Genomic DNA, 18,559 nt, shown 5'->3' on the forward strand with positions numbered 1-18,559 from the left:
TATTGTTTAATTTACATAACTTAACAAAAAATAAAAACAATTTACGAAGGATTTTTTCTGTATTCTGATATTTTAACAACATTGTGATCTAGATCACAGGGATTACTTGTATTTCGCGGATGTGCCCCTGTAACATTTCGGGTGTTTAATTTAATCTTTTTGTGCTTTAAATTGTAATATTGACAGAACTAATATCTCTTATTATTCACTACAATTGAAATACTAATTATTCGGGTTTGGCAGTTGTGCCCCTATGGCGATTGATCCCCCTTTCTATATAAAATATTTTCTACGAAAGGAAATAAAAAAAGAGAAAATACTTATTATTTACATTTAATATGTTTTATTGTAAAAGTACTATTATTCAGTTTAAAATATTTACCAAAAATGGTACAATTTAAAATTTTTATTATTATAAGTAGAGTATGAGGAGTTATACTCATCTCATGAGAAATGTAAAAATGCTAAAAATCGATACAAATTGTTTTTGTATATCATCAAACATGCACTCACTCTCACTATCCCTCCTATAATTCCAATATTTCTATATAATACTACAATATACACATACAAAAAATATTCCATTTATTGGGATTTTTCGTTGTTCTCTCTTGTATTCGTAATATTTTAATTTTGATAGATACATAATTTCTGAGCTCGTTGTCGTCGTTGGTGGTGTTAACAATGCAACTCATGCTAACGTCATATAAACAAACGAACGAACAACAAGAGCTAAAGCAGCAGCAACATTTGCTGTTGTCGTTGCAAAATGCAAAACAGAAAACAAAAAAAAACACGAATGAAAAGAAACACACAGAAACAACAAAAATCCTTGTAGCTCATTTTCAAGTTCACTGTCAAGGTCGCCCGCTCTTGACATGCGCTTGCCCTTACCGCATATTGTTGCCGTTTTTAGGTGTGCGTGTGTATGAGTGAGCGTGAGTGTACAGTATCTGTGTGTTTTAGTGCAAGTTGTTTGCTGTAGTTGTAGCCAGAATGTGTGCAAATGTTTAATTTGCAGTTGTAGGCCTCTGTAGGGGAGCTTAAACGTGTGGAACAAACTAAACAGATTCAGAAATAGTAAAAACGAAGAAGAGAAGACAAAAAACAACAGCAAACATTTAACAATTAGTTATTGGAACTGTGGTGGCGGAACCTCGTTTTCAGGCTGGTTGGTTGGTTGGTTGGCTTTTTTGTTAGCTTGATGGCTCATCCATTCAATGGACAGTGGATTATATATTGTCATAATTTTAAATAGAAATTCTCTGCTTTGTAAAAAAATCACTTATTGTTGGAATACGTAATATGAAACAAAAAATTGCGTATTTTCATATGTATATTATCTGATTTATTGTGTTGATTTGTTTAAAAAAACCAACACCTACATCATCGAGTTTTAGTTGCTCCTAATGTGGACATAGACCACACAGTTATTCCAAAAATAATTCTTGTTTACCAATTTTAGAGAGATAGATAGATATATAGATAGATAGATAGGTAGATAGATAGATAGATAGATAGATAGATAGATAGATAGATAGATAGATAGATAGATAGATAGATAGATAGATAGATAGATAGATAGATAGATAGATAGATAGATAGATAGATAGATAGATAGATAGATAGATAGATAGATAGATAGATAGATAGATAGATAGATAGATAGATAGATAGATAGATAGATAGATAGATAGATAGATAGATAGATAGATAGATAGATCATATGTTGTATCACTCCTCTCTTTTTCACTTTCTCCGCCAGATAGATAGATAGATAGATTACATGTTGGATCACTCCTCTCTTTTTTACTTTCTCCGCCAGATAGATAGATCACATGTTGGATCACTCCTCTCTTTTTCACTTTCTCCGCCACTTCCATGAAAAGTTTAAACCTCTATAACATACAATATACTCCAGGCAACATACCGGTTATCTCTCTAAAGTTTCTATAGTAACAGTTATTGTGACTTATCGGGTTATGTAAACTGTTGTATCTTATATAAAGTTTTGGAATCCGATCAATTAAAATTGTTTATAGCTTGTGGAAGGGAATACTTTTAAATAAATACTAAAATAAAAACTCTAAAAATATCGTTTGGTAATGATTTGAAGTGAATTATGGGCGTGAGAGAGATGTAAGAACAAAATTTATCTTTTACATGGATACACAGATGGACAGACTCAAAAATTATCCTGAACCGATGCTGTAAGGAGCAATATTTTGGACTTTACAATTAGCAGAAAAAGAGTTACTGACTTAAAACATTCATTTGCATAGAAATCCTTGCCCTGATGATGTCCATTCATTGCCTAGTCCAATTCCTAAGAATTTTTACTTTAAATGTGTTTTTTTAAGAAAATGTTTGCTTGTTTTTTGCCATTTTAGCTCATTGTGGACTGCAGCCAACAAACTTTTTTGATACAAAATATAAAAATTAAAAAATTTTATAAAATTTTAGCTGCCCGCATTTGTAAAAAAATTCATATTTGGAGAAGTTGAGTTATAAAGTGTTAGGTTATTTAAGAGCATCGATATTAGTCCTCCAAAATTAATGGTTACTTTTAATTTATTTGTTAATGGGTTGACATTTCTTTTTAATTTGATAGTATTTTTTTACTTATGATCCACTGTACTTGGTTATTTAATATGAAAGCATTCATAATACAAAACATTTGTTTGTTTTTTTTCTGTAAACAAACATTCGCACATGCAAGTTTACAAAATATACACATTTGAAAGTACATAAAGACCAACATACAATCTATATATACATATGCATGTATAAGTGTATTTGTTTATATACCAATTTATACACTAGAGCCGTTTATGATGATGAAAGAAAATAAATTAAAATGCAAAATCGAGAGTTAGATTTTGCATTTTAATTTATTTTCTTTCACATTTGATGTACAATTTTCTATTTGTACAGATACATACATACGTCGATAAATAAGAATATTAACGTTTTGATGCATACACACATATCAAGTACATGTGTCCAAAGTATACAGTAGAGTATACAATTATTTGTATTTAGTTTTGTTGCTTTTGTTTCTCTCTTTCTTAACGTTTCGCCTCTTTAACCCATTGACGTAGTTTTTTTTTGTTCATCTTGATGCTGTTCGTTACAAAATTGATTTAAAACCCATATGAACAACTACAACAACAATAGCAATCAGTCATCAATAGGTGTATTGAACGTTAGACTTTCACATACAACCGATAACTTGTATTAATGTTGTTGTATATATCGAAAATAGGTATATGTATGATGTGCAATGTTTTTGTAATAATCTTGTTATTTTAGTTTGGGAATTAAAGTGGACTGACTGCCAGAGTGACTAACTAACTAGCTTTTAGACGTTTGTATGTAAAACAACAGCTTTACTTGTTGTTTAGTTTTTTTCTAATTTAGTTTTTCTCTAAAATATTCTATAATTTCTTGCTTGTTTTAATTTTCTTGTAATTGTTATTGTTGTATTTGTAATTCTTACATATTGTTGTTGCTGTTGTTGTAAATTGTTTTATCATGCTATGATGACAAATTGTTATGTATAATTTATATGTAAATACACAGAGAAAAACATTCATAAATAGGCATATAAATGCTACTATACAGCACAATATTCGTAAGATTATAGAAACAAATAATTTAGCTATGTTAAAGGCAGATCGCTAAAGTAATGGACCGATTTGAACCATTTTTAATGACCTTAAACAATTATGAATGTATAGTCGGACATTGCCGACTTAAAAAATAAAGTTTTTAATTTGATCTTTAACCGTATTGTAGAATATTTTGACGAATTATTGACAAAAAAAATATTTTCTACAAGATATTTTGGTAGAGAAATTTACGTCTACTTCAAAGTTATTTATGTAGATTTTAATCGAAATTATAAGTGAATTTTGACCTTCGAGACACTTTCTGAAGGGGAGTTTGTATAGGCGCTAGGGTCAAATGAGGCCCGATTTCGTTAAAAATTAGTAGTGTCTTTTATTGTTCTATAAAACTTAGTTTTGCAGATTTTTGTTGACATAATAGAACATTTAACGTAATTATGAGCCTAAAGGCCGATTCGGGAGGTACGGTTGTATGGAGGTTAGGCGAAATAATGGACCGATTTCAACCATTTTCAATAGCGTTTGTCCTTGAACCAAGAGAAGAGTATGTGCTAAATTTCATCAAATTATCAAATTATTTCAAAATTACGAACTGTAGCGTGCGCACAAGGTTTACATGGACACACAGACAGGAAGACGGACGGGCGGGCTAAATCGACTCAGAAAGTGATTCTGAGCCTATTGGTATACTTGTGGGTTAGTGTTACAAATATCAGCACAAACGCATAATACTCTCCCCACTATAGTGGTGAAGGGTATAAAAAATGGAGGCTTCAGAAAGTGATTCGGAACCGATCGGTATAATTTAAGGTGGGAGAAGTTTTTCTGAGTTACAAACATCGCCAAACGCATAAGTATAATACCCCCGCCACTGGACTGGTGTAGGGTATAAAAAGAGAAGTTTCAATGTGTCTGGGAGACACTATAGGCGGAATTTCATTTCAAACCATTAAAGGGGCGAGTTGTCAAGCTCTCATACTCAATAAGAAGTAAAAGTGACATATCTCAGAAAGTGCAGTATCAAGAGTAATAACATTTTGTATGGACAACATTGATATTCTTATACACATATATTAAAAAGAAATAAATATCTATTTCACAAAAATTAGGCAAATTAGAAAAGAGGGCAATGCACCTGCAATACGGATTAAATACTAAAAAAACTATTAGAGCTAGAATCTTTAAAATTTGCATGAAGAACTTTAACATCAATATCGACTTTTTTAGGGAAATGAGCATTAGGGGAGCTTAGAACTTTCAATATGAATAAAATACAAAAATTAGTAAATTGAACTTTGACATCCATGCAAATATTTGGCTAATTATTTCCAGACTTGCAATAGGAGGCGTGGTACCTGTCATATGAGTTAAAAATAAAAAAATCGGTTGTCTGGGGCGCGGCACTTGTCATATGAATTAAATTTAAAGATTAGTTTGTCTGGGAAAATATTAGAACAAGAACTTTTGCACAAAGATCTCTAATCTCTATGAAAACCCTGGTCTTTCTCTTAGTGCATTCTCATATAACTAAAAAAGAAAAATAAAAAAAAAAATTTAATTTATATTCTTGACATGACTTTAAATTGCTAGTTTCTAATGGAAGCTATGGCAATAGATGGGACCACCTTCTAGTTTCAACGACTACATTTTCATACAAACATATTGGGATAGGTCACCTTTAGTAATTGAATTTAGAAAAAACTAATGCAAAGCAACAGAATAAAAATTAAAATTAAAAAGTATTGTCATTTTTGGAATTGCGAATAGAACTGATAATTCTCTTTCTAGTATTTCTTTTTAATTTAACATTTTATTCAATTACTGTATCACACAAGGGGAAATGATTTATATAGATTTCATAGGATGAAAAACCCAACTATCTACTTACTAATGAATTCAGGTGTACAGAGTAAAAACAAAAAGAAAAAAAATGATTTTAATTATTTAATTATTAAATAATTATATAAACTATTTTTTTCTTTTTAAATCTTAAAACCAATATTTATTGACCGCTTGGCATATTAATTAAATATATTTATACGCATATGGCAACAATTTCTAATATTATTCTTCTTTACACATACATTAGATAGTCGTTTTTTAAAGGTCATTATCAGGATAACCACAAATTTAAATTAGTTGTTATTTTCGTTTCAAACACTCACCACAAATGCTTACAAGTAATTAGAAAAAGTAGTCGTTGTAAATCGTATTAACAAAACGTATATAGCTTTACAAGCAAGAGGATAAATTAACTAAAAGTATAGACTATAGACTAAATTATAGACTATAACTAGTCTATAGACTAGACTTTAGACTAGACTATAGACTAGACTATAGACTAGACTATAGACTAGACTTTAGACTAGACTATATACTAGACTATAGACTGGACTATAGACTAGACTATAGACTAGACTATAGACTAGACTATAGACTAGACTATAGACTAGACTATAGACTAGACTATAGACTAGACTATAGACTAGACTATAGACTAGACTATAGAATATACTATAGACTAGACTATAGATTAGACAATAGACTAGACTACAGACTAGACTATAGACTAGACTATAGACTAGTCTATAGATAAAGGTGAGTATAATATAAAAAAATAAATTAAATCGTAATTGAAACATTTTTTGGTCCCCCTGTTTATTATGCAGAAACAACGATGCACTAAACTGCAGGACACACTAACGGGACAATAAATATATTTTAATATCGACATACTCAAATACAGATGCGCTCGTATGTACAATAACACTCCATATTAAATATACAAAATACTCTGCGTCTGGTATTTAAGGATCTTATCAAATAATAGAAGAATTTATGAGAATATTGAGTGTCCCGTGAACCACATGGTCTAAACCAAACAATGTTTCAAATTATTTTTTGGACCAAAAATATTATAAGCTTTTAAGATATTTACTTGTTTATTCCTGGTTGACTTTTTCATGTGGATTAACTACAAGTATCTTAATTGTTTTTTATAATTACTTAAATTCTAATTGAAGTTTTACCAATTAGAATTACTAGTGGTCAATTACAAATACTTATATTTACCATTACCAATTAGTAGTAGTTTTAACTGGAAATGCGTTAACTACATTTTTAAATGTATGTTATTTCAATTGGTTATTACTCAATTACACATTTAATTGTAAATGAGAAACGTCAATTACAATTACAATTAATCAAATACGAATTATAAGTAATTTTAATTGACAATGAACGGAATTACTTTATGTAATCATTAGACCATTACATCCAAACCTCCAAATTAAAAAACTACTATTTGGGTTTAGACGATTGATTATTTTTCTTTGGAGGTTATTGGCGTTTGGCTGTTCAGCTATGAATTGATCATGGTATATCTCTTTAAATGTGATAAAAAATTTACTCTACAAACCAACTGTCAAACTTATAATACCTTCTACTTGATTTAAAGAAAAAATATACAAAACTGCACTTAAAAGTTTATTTACACAATATGGTGAACAAATTATAAAAGCAGATGGTTTTTATGCAATAAATGCATTAAAAGCAAATATATAAAAAAGAAACTAAAATAAAAACTATAAAAAAACGGAAGAAGTGACAAGAAAGAAACTTAAAAATGAGAAAAGGAAACATATGGAAGTATTTAAATGAAAAATAAGAAAATAAAATAAATGAGAAATGTTAACTTAAAATGTCCTTTTTACTTGAAAAAAAAAACAAAAACAAATAAAACCCATACTAGGTTACAATAAAACACTCCTTAAAACGTTGCACAAAACGGAATGAAAAATGAATGAATGCAGGAGAATGTAAGATGCAAAGTGAAATGATAGTAAAATAAAAACATTTTAATTTAAATAGAAATAAAAAAATAAATGTAATTTTGCCCATGATAATGACTTGGTTGTTGCTGGTGATGAGGCAATAGTTTTTGGTCTTTCTAAATTGATGTAATAAAAAGACAAATAAAATTAAACAAAAAATAATAGAATACAACATTGTTGCCAATCTACTGCTATTATTATTGTTGTTGTAAAATAAAATTCTTAAAAATTTGTTCTGTAGTTTTTTTCTTTCCGTTTCTTCTCACTTTTGCTAATAAATTCCAATTCGTTGTAAACATGTAATTTGTATGCGTAACTTTTAATTCAATTAAACAATTAAAGAGTTGAGCTAAAAATACGAAATTTAATTAAAACAACAACAAAGACAAAAATAAAAACAACCATCAATTGTTGTAAAAAATCAAATAAAATATAATAAAAACTAGAAAATAAAAATATAATATATTTTAAACACACCTAAACAAAAAAAGAAAAGAAAAAAACCCCAGAAGCAGGCGGTGAAGAAGAGAAAGTGAGGAATAAAATTAAACTAAAATTGCATTATCAGCAAATTGCTTCTTTTGCTAATTTATTTTTTCTTTTTTGCAAATAAACAAACTAAAACTATAAAAAAAATTAAATCACACGATATTTATCAGTTACAGAAACAAAAAAAAAATGTAAATGAAGAGGGCATGCAAAACGTAAAGAGGCTTTGGGGTAATAAAATAAAAAAAATTGTGTAAAGCTTTATTGATTGTTAATGAAATTGTTTAAGAATTTAAGTTTGTAATAAAAAAAATGCCAATAAAAATTTAACTCAACAGAAATTTGACAAGAATAATTATATTTTATTGAAAATTTATTTAAATTGTGAGGAATTTTTGGGTCGAAAAGTTGTTACGATTTCTATGAGATTAAAGAAAATTTTAATACTGATCGAATTTGATGTTGACGAAAGCTTAATTGTCTATGTAAAGTCTTAAATGTTCAAGTCAAAGTTGGAAAAATTTTCCTAAGGAATTTAGAAAGCTATTTTCACTGTTATTAACGAAATTATGATAACATTGGATCATAATATAATCGTATAACAATATTATGATAAATAGAAAAATAAAATGATAAAATATTTCAACTGTATTTAATCATAATATGATTTTAAAAAATTGTTATATATATGTTTACACCACAATCATTTTTAAATATAATATAGTGCTCTTAGAACATGGTTTTCACAATCATGTTTTTTTCTCTGCGTGTGTCAACTAGGAATTTCGAAAATGTTGATCACTTTTTATCACTTGTTTAGTGTAATTTAAATACGTTTTCAGAAGGATCCAAATCTTTAATAATCCTATCATATAGCTTTCGAGAAGTTTGCTAATGAAAATTAATAATGACATCCGACAAAAAGAAACAAGTAAGAGTGGCTATGCCGAATCTCATCTAATCTAAATAATTTTCTGAAGGGAACCTTATAAAGGGGTCAATTATGGGTCGATCCTCATAAAATTTGGTAGACACAATTTGGTTCGTATTAAATTTATTTGTTTGGAATTTTATCGCTACGTAATTTTAAGCCATTAATGAGCGTTGTAGTCATTTTCTGAAGGAGACCTTATATGGGGGGTAGAGTCAATCATGGACCGATCCTCATAAAATTGTTTAGTAAGATTTTTAGTCGTATAAAACTTACTTATGTCGAATTTCATCTTTATACTAGAATTTTTAAGCCAGTAATGAGCGTTAAAGTCATTTTTTGAAGGGGAACTAATATGGTAGGGTCAATTATGGACCGATCCTTTTAAAATTTTGTATAGTAATTTTGATCATACAAAAATTACTTATGTCGAATTTCATAACTACATTCGTATTTTTAATCAAGTTATGACTGTTAAAGCTGCTTTTCGAGGGGCCACTTGTATGGGGGCTATCCGAATGCGTGGACCGATATTTCCCATTTTCAATACCAAACCAACCTTACCTATAAGAAATATTTATGTGAAATTTCAGCCCTCTTTCAACTTTCAACAGACAGATCGTCTTAGAATTTAATGAGGACCCAGAATATATACTTTTGTGGGTCTATGACCAATATTTCGATGTGTTACAAACGGAATGTTATTTAAAAACATACTTTGATGAAGGTTTTATCAGATTCTATACTGCCGTATATACCTATGGACAATTTCGTATATACAAAATCAATTGCCGATCCAAGTTAAAGAAGACTTGTTCGCCCATCATTCTTCGCTAGATACATGCCACAATTTTCAAGATATTTTCATAAATTTTGGACCATATCTGTCCAGGTTTTTGGCTCATAATTTCGGCGCATACACTTAACCTAAATTATAACTATCGTTGTTTTTGCCGATGCAATTTCAACCGAAGTTCTGGATAATTTGATTATCTGAAAAATCTAATGTTTCCGTTCTTCTCAGTCGTCTGTGACCCTGAAATAACAGCAACTCCCTGGCAAGGGGATTTGGTTGATCGACAAGTAGGTTAAACAAGAGAATTTGATCTCCTCGCGTATTATGGGGACATTGAGATCCCTATGAATATTACTATGGCGAATGAACCACGGCGCACATGTTATTGACCTTATTTAGTAAGTTAGTTTGAAAGGAGGATGAATACACATCAACTGCGAAGAAATACTCCTAGGCCTCTATCAGGCCAGTTGTGTGCTTCTTAACCAGTGCTACGGGTGGGAATCGAACCCACCACCTCCGATCTACCAGACTAGAACACTAACCACTAAACTACTGGGGGCCACTTAATGTACTGGAGTCCACTTATTGACCTTAACTGTGCTGACTGCTTTCTTTGTAATTTTTCAACATTAGATGAGGAGGCTGTTACCCCACTATCAAATTACGACTATGTAAATTTACTGGCCTCTTAGGTATTCTCCAAAATCATGCCCATATCAACGATTCGACCGTGTGATTTCTCCAGACTCGTCGACTAGACTATTCAATCAAAGTATTTATGGAATTTATACATTGGATTTTGTATATTTTCTAATTCTTAAGCTATTGCTTATCCCAAATATTACCCAATTAGTCTTTGACTTAATTAGGCTGACTTTTGGATGGATTTTGAACATTTTGCGCCGAAGATCGAAAAACATGTTTTTTTCATCACTTTTATAATATCTCTTCTACTGATCTAATCATATTCATTATTAAAAAAACTACTTATATTTTTCAAAAAAAAGGTCACTTTATTTGATAAAATGACGCCAACGTTAAGCGTGATCTGGCAACTAATTAAGTAAATTCACTGCAAAATCAATATGTCAGGCGCTGGTGTTAAAAAATATATTAAGATTTTAAATTTTCTTAAATCTCTGAAATATTTTAAGTGACACTTCACATTAGTTACACTTGTGAATTGCTTTGAAAGATCAATCTAATAGCTGTAGTAAACATGTCGTATGCTCCTACCTCAGTCAAAGAAAATTCAAATATATATGATCAGTGATCACATATTTTTCACCATTAAGCTTTACTGAGCCAAATGGACTAAAAGCATAATCACAATGTAAAACAATTAAGAAACTAGAGTTGGCCGTGACCTACTATTTAATACCGTACAACAAAATCGAATAATAATTGTGATTAATTTTTAATAATCTTACATAGGTTCCGAGTAATGTCTAAAAGACCGATATCGATCATTTTTAACAGCCTTTGTCATTGGATCCAGAAAGGTGTATGTGACAAGATTTAACAAATTATATTGAGGACAATTGCGAAAATCGTTAGAATTTCTAATAGTCCTACTCAAAGGGGTCCGGCTGTATGGGGGCTAGGTGAAATAATGGACCGATTTCAACCTAGACTTATAAAATTGAATTTTGTTAACTTTTATAGAGATCGATGATAATTTAACATAATTATAAGGTTAAAAGCCCTATTCGGGGGTCTGGATGTATGGTGGTCCTTGGACCAAAAGAAGCACACGTTCCAAATTTCATTAAATTATATTAAAAATTGAACACAAGGTAGAATACGCACAAGGTTTACATACACACACCGATAGACAGACGTGATTCTAAACCGATTCGTATACTTTAAGGTGGATATAGAACCAATATAATACCAATTAGCACAAAGGCATAATACTCTCCCACTACAGTCGCGTAGGGTATAAAAAAGTTTCCCATTTTAAACATAATTCATTAAATATTTTAAATAAGCTCAAAATTTTCTACTTAGATAGCTAAGTTAGTTTGAAAAGGAAAACACCTAGAACTTCACCGGGCCTGTTGTGCGCTCCTCTAACAGTGCCTCCGGTGGGAATCCAACCCACGACCTATGGTCTATCAGACTTCATAGGAACACTGTTTTTAAAAGATCTAAGATATCTTAAAGCTGTGTTACACGGTTGTTGTCAGTTCTTACAACGTTGGCAAAGGATTGTTTAGAAAGGTATTCCTCCAATAAAATTTGCATATATTAGAGAATCGAATTTGTATAAGGAAAATAAATATTAACAAGGGTTCCAAACTTTAAAGAATGATATATCTTACTGTAAATTAAACGTTTTTCTAATCATAATATTGTTTATAGCAATTTAAAAAATCATGAAATATGTAATGTAAATAGTTTAAGAAAAAATTATATTGCAATAAATAAATAATAATTTGTAGCTTTTCCAATCAATAGATACATGCACATTGGAAAACTTAGATCATCAGGTGGCTACTACACCAACTAACGATTGGTATAGAAAAAAATTACATATATCTATATTCCTCAAATACATCAAAAACCTGATAGAGCACAGAAACTACAACAATCGCACAAAGCAAAATAAGAAGAACGAGGAGTACCATCATCTAGAATATAACTAATAAATTGTAATGGAACTTAAATCCCTACATATATACACTGTCGTACTCACACTTATACAAACGTAATTCATACACACGTGCAGGGAAAATCAAACGAATTCTCTATATGCACTTTCTTATATATATGTGTGTATATACAAAAGATAAATTTTATATAAAAACAAAAGTACCTATATAGATGATTTTTTCTACTCAGATGTAGATACACAATATAATACTTACTATATATATATTACGAGCACGAGAGGAAAAAAAAAGAAGACGAAAAACTGATTATAATTCAAGTAGAGTACAAACATATGGAAGAGGAATTAAGGGAGATGCGTTCAAGCGATGCAATAATATTCCAGAGATGAAAGGGAAGTGAAGTACAAAATATTGAAGAAAAAAAGTTAAAGAGGAACGCAAATGTGAAAAGTGAAAAGAGACATTAAGTTCTGTGTAGGACACCAGAGAGCAAATGAGACATGTTCAAATGTAAAAAGAAGGAGATGAGTTGGTGCCGAAAGAGGAGGAGTAAATTTTGCTGGAAACTGGTTGAGGAAGGTTGAGTTGTTGCTGACGATGATGAGGTTGAAGATGGTGTGCATTCTAAAACAAGTTGCTGGAGTACAAGGGAGGACCATCAGTGAGGAGATGGCAAATAAATATACACATGTTTAATGAGTGCTTGTATCGTGGCTGCTGATTATAGTACAAACAAAATACACACTCATTTAGCAGCAACAGCAACAACAGTAAATACCACGAACGAAACGTAAAAAGAAATGTACGAACTACAAATGAACATACGACTGAAATGTACATACGTACCAAACCAAACCAATATTACATAACATCCTTGAACTTGAGCTGTGTTTTGGGTCGGTCGGTCTCTCGGTTGGTAGGTCTTCTTTTCTACAACTACAATAACGACAACAAAAATCACACATAACTGAATTGAATTTCACAGTACTCACAAACAACAACAACAGAAAGAACTTAAACACTTTACTGCAATTTATAGTATGAGTGAGTATGTATTAGCTTTTGTAACCAACGAGTGTGTGTGTGTTTGAATATCTGTTGTAAAAATATTGTTTTGTGCATACAATACTATTCAGAATAGAATATATATTATTTTTTTACAAAAAGCGAACCAACCACATTAGTAGCCTTTTTATAAATGTTTATTTGCCTATGTGTTGTTGTGTATGAGTGTGTAAGTGTGTAAGTGCTTATATTCATATTGAATACAAGTCCAACGATTTATCCCACCATCCAGAATCAGAGCTTTTAAGGAATTGTTTCCAAAGTCTAATCAATAAGAACTAATAATATCTTATACGCGGAGGTTTTAGATTTGTAACACAAATAATAATTAAAATTCATTTTCATAAAATACATGTATTTCGTGTTCCATATATAGAACAGGCGCCGATCTAGCTCAAGCGTTTGGGAGAATTTTTTAACCATACCACAGCACCCACCCAACTCTGTATTCGCGCCTGATTTAGAAAATCACAATATTAGTTTATTTTAGATCAGTTCTAGTCCTTTGCGGAGTAAACTTTATAACTGTGTGCGGGGTACTTTATATGTCTATAAATGAACAACATTTTACGTCCCCTTATTGATCAGAGTCCTTTAGATTTTTTTAGTCGGCTTTATTTCGAGACAAGAGTCATGTGTGTGTGCAGACTGTGTGCTTTGATTACCCTAAAAGTGGTATTCGTAATCCTCCACTCAGAATACGTACCACCATACTAACCTCAGACTTTCTCTTTTTAAGGAGATTTCTCGCCTTCCTCTCATCATGGGCCACATCATAGAATCTTTGTGATTCTGCCCACCGTTTCATTATTCCAAGAGGCCTTATGAAATTTTCTCACTCATATTTTTAATTTAGCTTCAATTGCGCCGATTGTTTTTATGTTCACCAGGTTAACTACCTCCGCGGATCCCTTTGGAGCAAGAGGCAACTTATCAAAAAAGGCGAGATTTTATACTAATATCCTGTCATCCCAGACTTGTAGCTCTATCCCTTCTTTCATTCAAAAATTATTCCATTAGTGCAAGAAATCAATTGAAAGCCGAATCTGTCCCATCTGTCATGAGCCGTTGAAATTGGTGAAGATGACAGAAAACTTTCACCGAACTTGAAGTGAATCTTGACCGAATAACGCCCGGAAACACTGGACGTAAGACCCTAACATGCACCCATCACAAGTGTTTAATTTGAAGCAAAATTCCATCATGGCAATGCTTGAACACATTTTGCTAGACAATGCTTGGACACATTTTGCTAGACAATGCTTGGACACATTTTGCAAGAATTGTTTAAAACAAGAAAAAAAGAAATAGAGAAATTTAACTTTACCCCCTTAAATTCCAAATGTTGGAACCACAATTTGTTTCGATCAGAACAGATTTTTTGGAATGCTTAAGAGACTCTATATCTCTTTTTTATGTATTTAAAGAATTGTAACGAATTAAAGGCGACTTAACTGTGACCTAAGTCAGTCGTTGCCCAAAGGGAAGCTGATATATCACGACCTAGTTTCTGTACAATAAAATAACTTTAAAATCATTGAAAAATGTTTAAATTCTTTCAAGGTCTTGCTTTTTAGACCAATAACTAACTGGCCGTGTTTGTTTGACTACCTCTCCCGTTCGCATGCCTAGTTAGTTAGATATTCTGATGTGGCTTTAAACAAACTAACAGATTGACAGCCTGACTGACTGACAGAAAGATAGAATAAGTGACTGTCATAACGAAAGGCGTAAACAAGGAGACAAACCGGCTGTTTGACTGACGGTTGGTTGGTTGATGGGTTGTTCTGTTCTGTTTGGTTTGTTTGAATGAATAAAACGGAGAAATGGAATGGAAGAGTAGATGGATTGTTGGATAGATGACTTACTACTACCACTACTTGCCACAGTGTTTGTTGAGTTGATGACTTTTCTGTAGATGGTTGGTTGGTTCGTTCGTTCGTTGGATGATTTTTATTCGAGACATTTTTCTATATTATAGACTCAAATATTGTGCAGTGTAGAGTAGTAGTATTTTGGGTTTGCTGGATGTTTGCCACATTCCTAGTTGCCATTGAAAGCTCAACGAGCAAACTGTAAGCACAACAAACGCAATTCTTAAGCAACACAAACCAAAAAAAAAATTAAAAATTAACATTACAGTGTTGCCAACATATTATAATAATATTAAAAAAATTAATAAATTTGTATAAAACATAAACAAAAAATTTATTTTAATATAAAACTAAAAAAAATATTTTTTTTATGAGAAGAAAATGAGTTTTTAACAAAAAAATCAAAATGACATCAACTATTTATTTTTTTTTTAATTTCAAACACAACCATCAAAAGTGATGACATAAAAGTTTAAACACAAATTAGTGAGAATTTTTCTTAAAACAACAATAGCTAAATAATGACAAAATGCAAATTAAAAACAAAAAATTAAAAATCACCTCTCTAAATTAATTGCAAATGTCTGTGAAGATAATGAAAAGTGTTGTCGAATTGTTGGTTGGGTCATACTTTGCGTTAGTGTTTAAAAAAATAATAACATTTACAATTAAATAAAATTCCAAAAACTTGCATCAATATGTTTTCTAACTAAAATTGTATTTATTTCATTTACGTATTTTATTATAATTATTATTTAAATTTAAAAAAGAAATAAACAACAAACACAAATTTTATATTTAAATATATGTAATTAAATATGTCAATTGAAAAAATCCAAATCAAATCTAAAATTTATTTTAGATTTCCTTCTATTATCTTAACATCTATTCAACAACGACAACGGCTGCGTCATCGCCTACACCAACATCAACAAAACTCGAATTTAAAATTCATGATCAAGGTAAATAAGTTAATTGTTTTTTAATTAAATAAATACACTTATAATAAGTATGTATATTATATTGCAATTTTAAATTGATTTAAAATAAGTTTCAAATCTAATAAAATATCTATAGTATTCGGACAAATATCTCAACAGTTTAACAAATCACTTGTATTTAAGTGTTGGAGTACATTTTTTTTTAACTTTTAATATAACTTAATGAATAGTTTTAATGAAATTAGGAAAACAAAATTAAGTTTGATTTTTTGATTAAATGATTATTAATTGTTAATTTCCTAAAACTTTCCTGTATTGAAACCAAGCGCGGATCCAGGAAATAGGAATTGAATGAAATAGTTAGGTTAGATCGAAAGTAGGATGTACTTTAGAGTATTCCGAGGAATCTCATATAGAAATACATTTCAACCCTTTTTTCACACCAAAAATACTCTTAGGAAAAATGTTCATTATTTTACCCCTAATGCAGTTTTGACCACTGATGCAGTTTTGACTGAAAAAGTATTCGGTTATTTCTACCTTAAAGTCTAAGACAGATTTCAATTAAATTAAATTTTATATACAGATATCTCATTGATTGTAGCTATGGTTAGTAAGTCGGTTGTTCTTGTTGTAACAATTCGACAGTGGCCGATAGTTATTTTTTTCGAGAATAAACTTTAAGTTGATATATCTGACGCTAGGTTGACTATCATTGGCTGAGTATGACTCGGGCTTTTCCGGTTATATACCTCTGTTTATGTGTTTTCAATATAAATCTTCATATTTAGTGTTTCTCGCAGTTTAAAGCTATACGATTATTCCTTACTTTTCTTTATCATTTCTCGTTCTGTCGACGTTCTGATTCATGCATTTAAATCTGCTGAATGTGATATCCGTTCAATTTGTAAAACTTCGGATTAAGAAAATATGAGAATATATAGTCGGTCATGGCCTAACATATGATACAGTTCACTATGTTCGATAACTTTTAATAATATTATTTTTATCGTGTTTTCAAGAGAATCATTACAAAAATATGTAAGATATGTAAAGATATTTTTAGAGATTTTAGAACACTTAACTTAAGTATAAGCTCAAGAGCCCTATTTGGGGGTTATGTGTAATTATGTACCGATTTTAAATTATCTTGAAATTTTCAAAATGTAGAGTAGATTGTAGATTGACTCAGAAAGAGATTGGTATGCTTTAGGATGTGTGGCTAATATTTAAGAGTGTTGTAAAAATCTAAAAGAAAAGTTCACAATTTTATATGTAACATTATATTTTGTATTCAAAAAATTACTTAAAATTATCCGCTTCACAATATCGATACTACCCGGTCATCAATTTAGAATAGAACTCCAGAATTAGGCCAATTTACGTCACATTTTTTAACACAACACAACACGACATAAACTAACCGGCTCCAGAATTAAATTTATAAAACTATAAATAGAATTTTAATGAGAAAAACAGAATACTATGCCGTCGGTAACTTGTAATTAATAAAAAATATAATACGACGATAAGGAGCATATGAAACAGTTATACATATAAATAAAGGTAATAAAAACAATGTAAGATTTCATTGGATATATTTCGTAACATGACGAAATCAGACCGTAATATATACATATATAAGGAAAACTTTTCATTATATTGACGAAATTTTATTACATAATATGTAACGGTCAAAGTCTATTACCGATTTCGGTCCCCTACCGTTTGGACCTTATCAATAGTTTAATGAATGGTTTGATGGGTTCTGTGGGTCTCAGATTGGCAAAATAAAAGTACCTACCGATATTTTTTTTAAATATTTTCCAAGAAATTATTTTCAAAAATTTTTTTATTTATAATAAAGAAAAAATGCATTTAATACAAAACACTGTGCTTGCGTCAAGTGAATTTTTTGATTGTGTTTGTAGGAGAACAATTGTTTTTTGCTGTTTTTGTATTTCCATACATATACAGGGAGACAGACCTATACTCGTAATAGTTTATAAAAGGGTTTGAGTCTGGGTTAGGAGAACACGATAGCAACAACAATAATAATGACAAAAAGTAATTACATATGAATGTATATATCTATGCATGTATGTGATTTTGTTTTATATACTTTTATATGTATATAAGTTAAGTTAGTTGGTAAGTTTGTGGCAGTGATGATAGTAAAAAAATACTTAGAAGGAAAGCAAAAGTAATACTAATACTAACACATTAAATCTCTAATAAAGACCGAATAAGAGCGAAAACGTTGTCGTGTTATAGGTACATACGAGAGATTAAGTTTTTGGGTTTTTTGTTTGCAAAATAAGGCAAAAAATGTAAATAAAAATGAAATAGAAAAAACACACACTGAGCGAAAAGTTTACTGTAC

At 30.3% G+C, this 18,559-nt stretch overlaps 1 protein-coding gene across 1 annotated transcript in view; it reads right to left on the bottom strand.

The window, feature by feature from the left end:
* Nucleotides 1-18,559, bottom strand: part of LOC111684256 (palmitoyltransferase ZDHHC16) — a 177,265-nt gene that overhangs the window by 97,459 nt on the left and 61,247 nt on the right. The window lies entirely within an intron of this gene.

This window comes from Lucilia cuprina, chromosome 4 (genome assembly GCF_022045245.1).
Source record: "Lucilia cuprina isolate Lc7/37 chromosome 4, ASM2204524v1, whole genome shotgun sequence".
Lineage (NCBI taxonomy): Eukaryota > Metazoa > Arthropoda > Insecta > Diptera > Calliphoridae > Lucilia > Lucilia cuprina.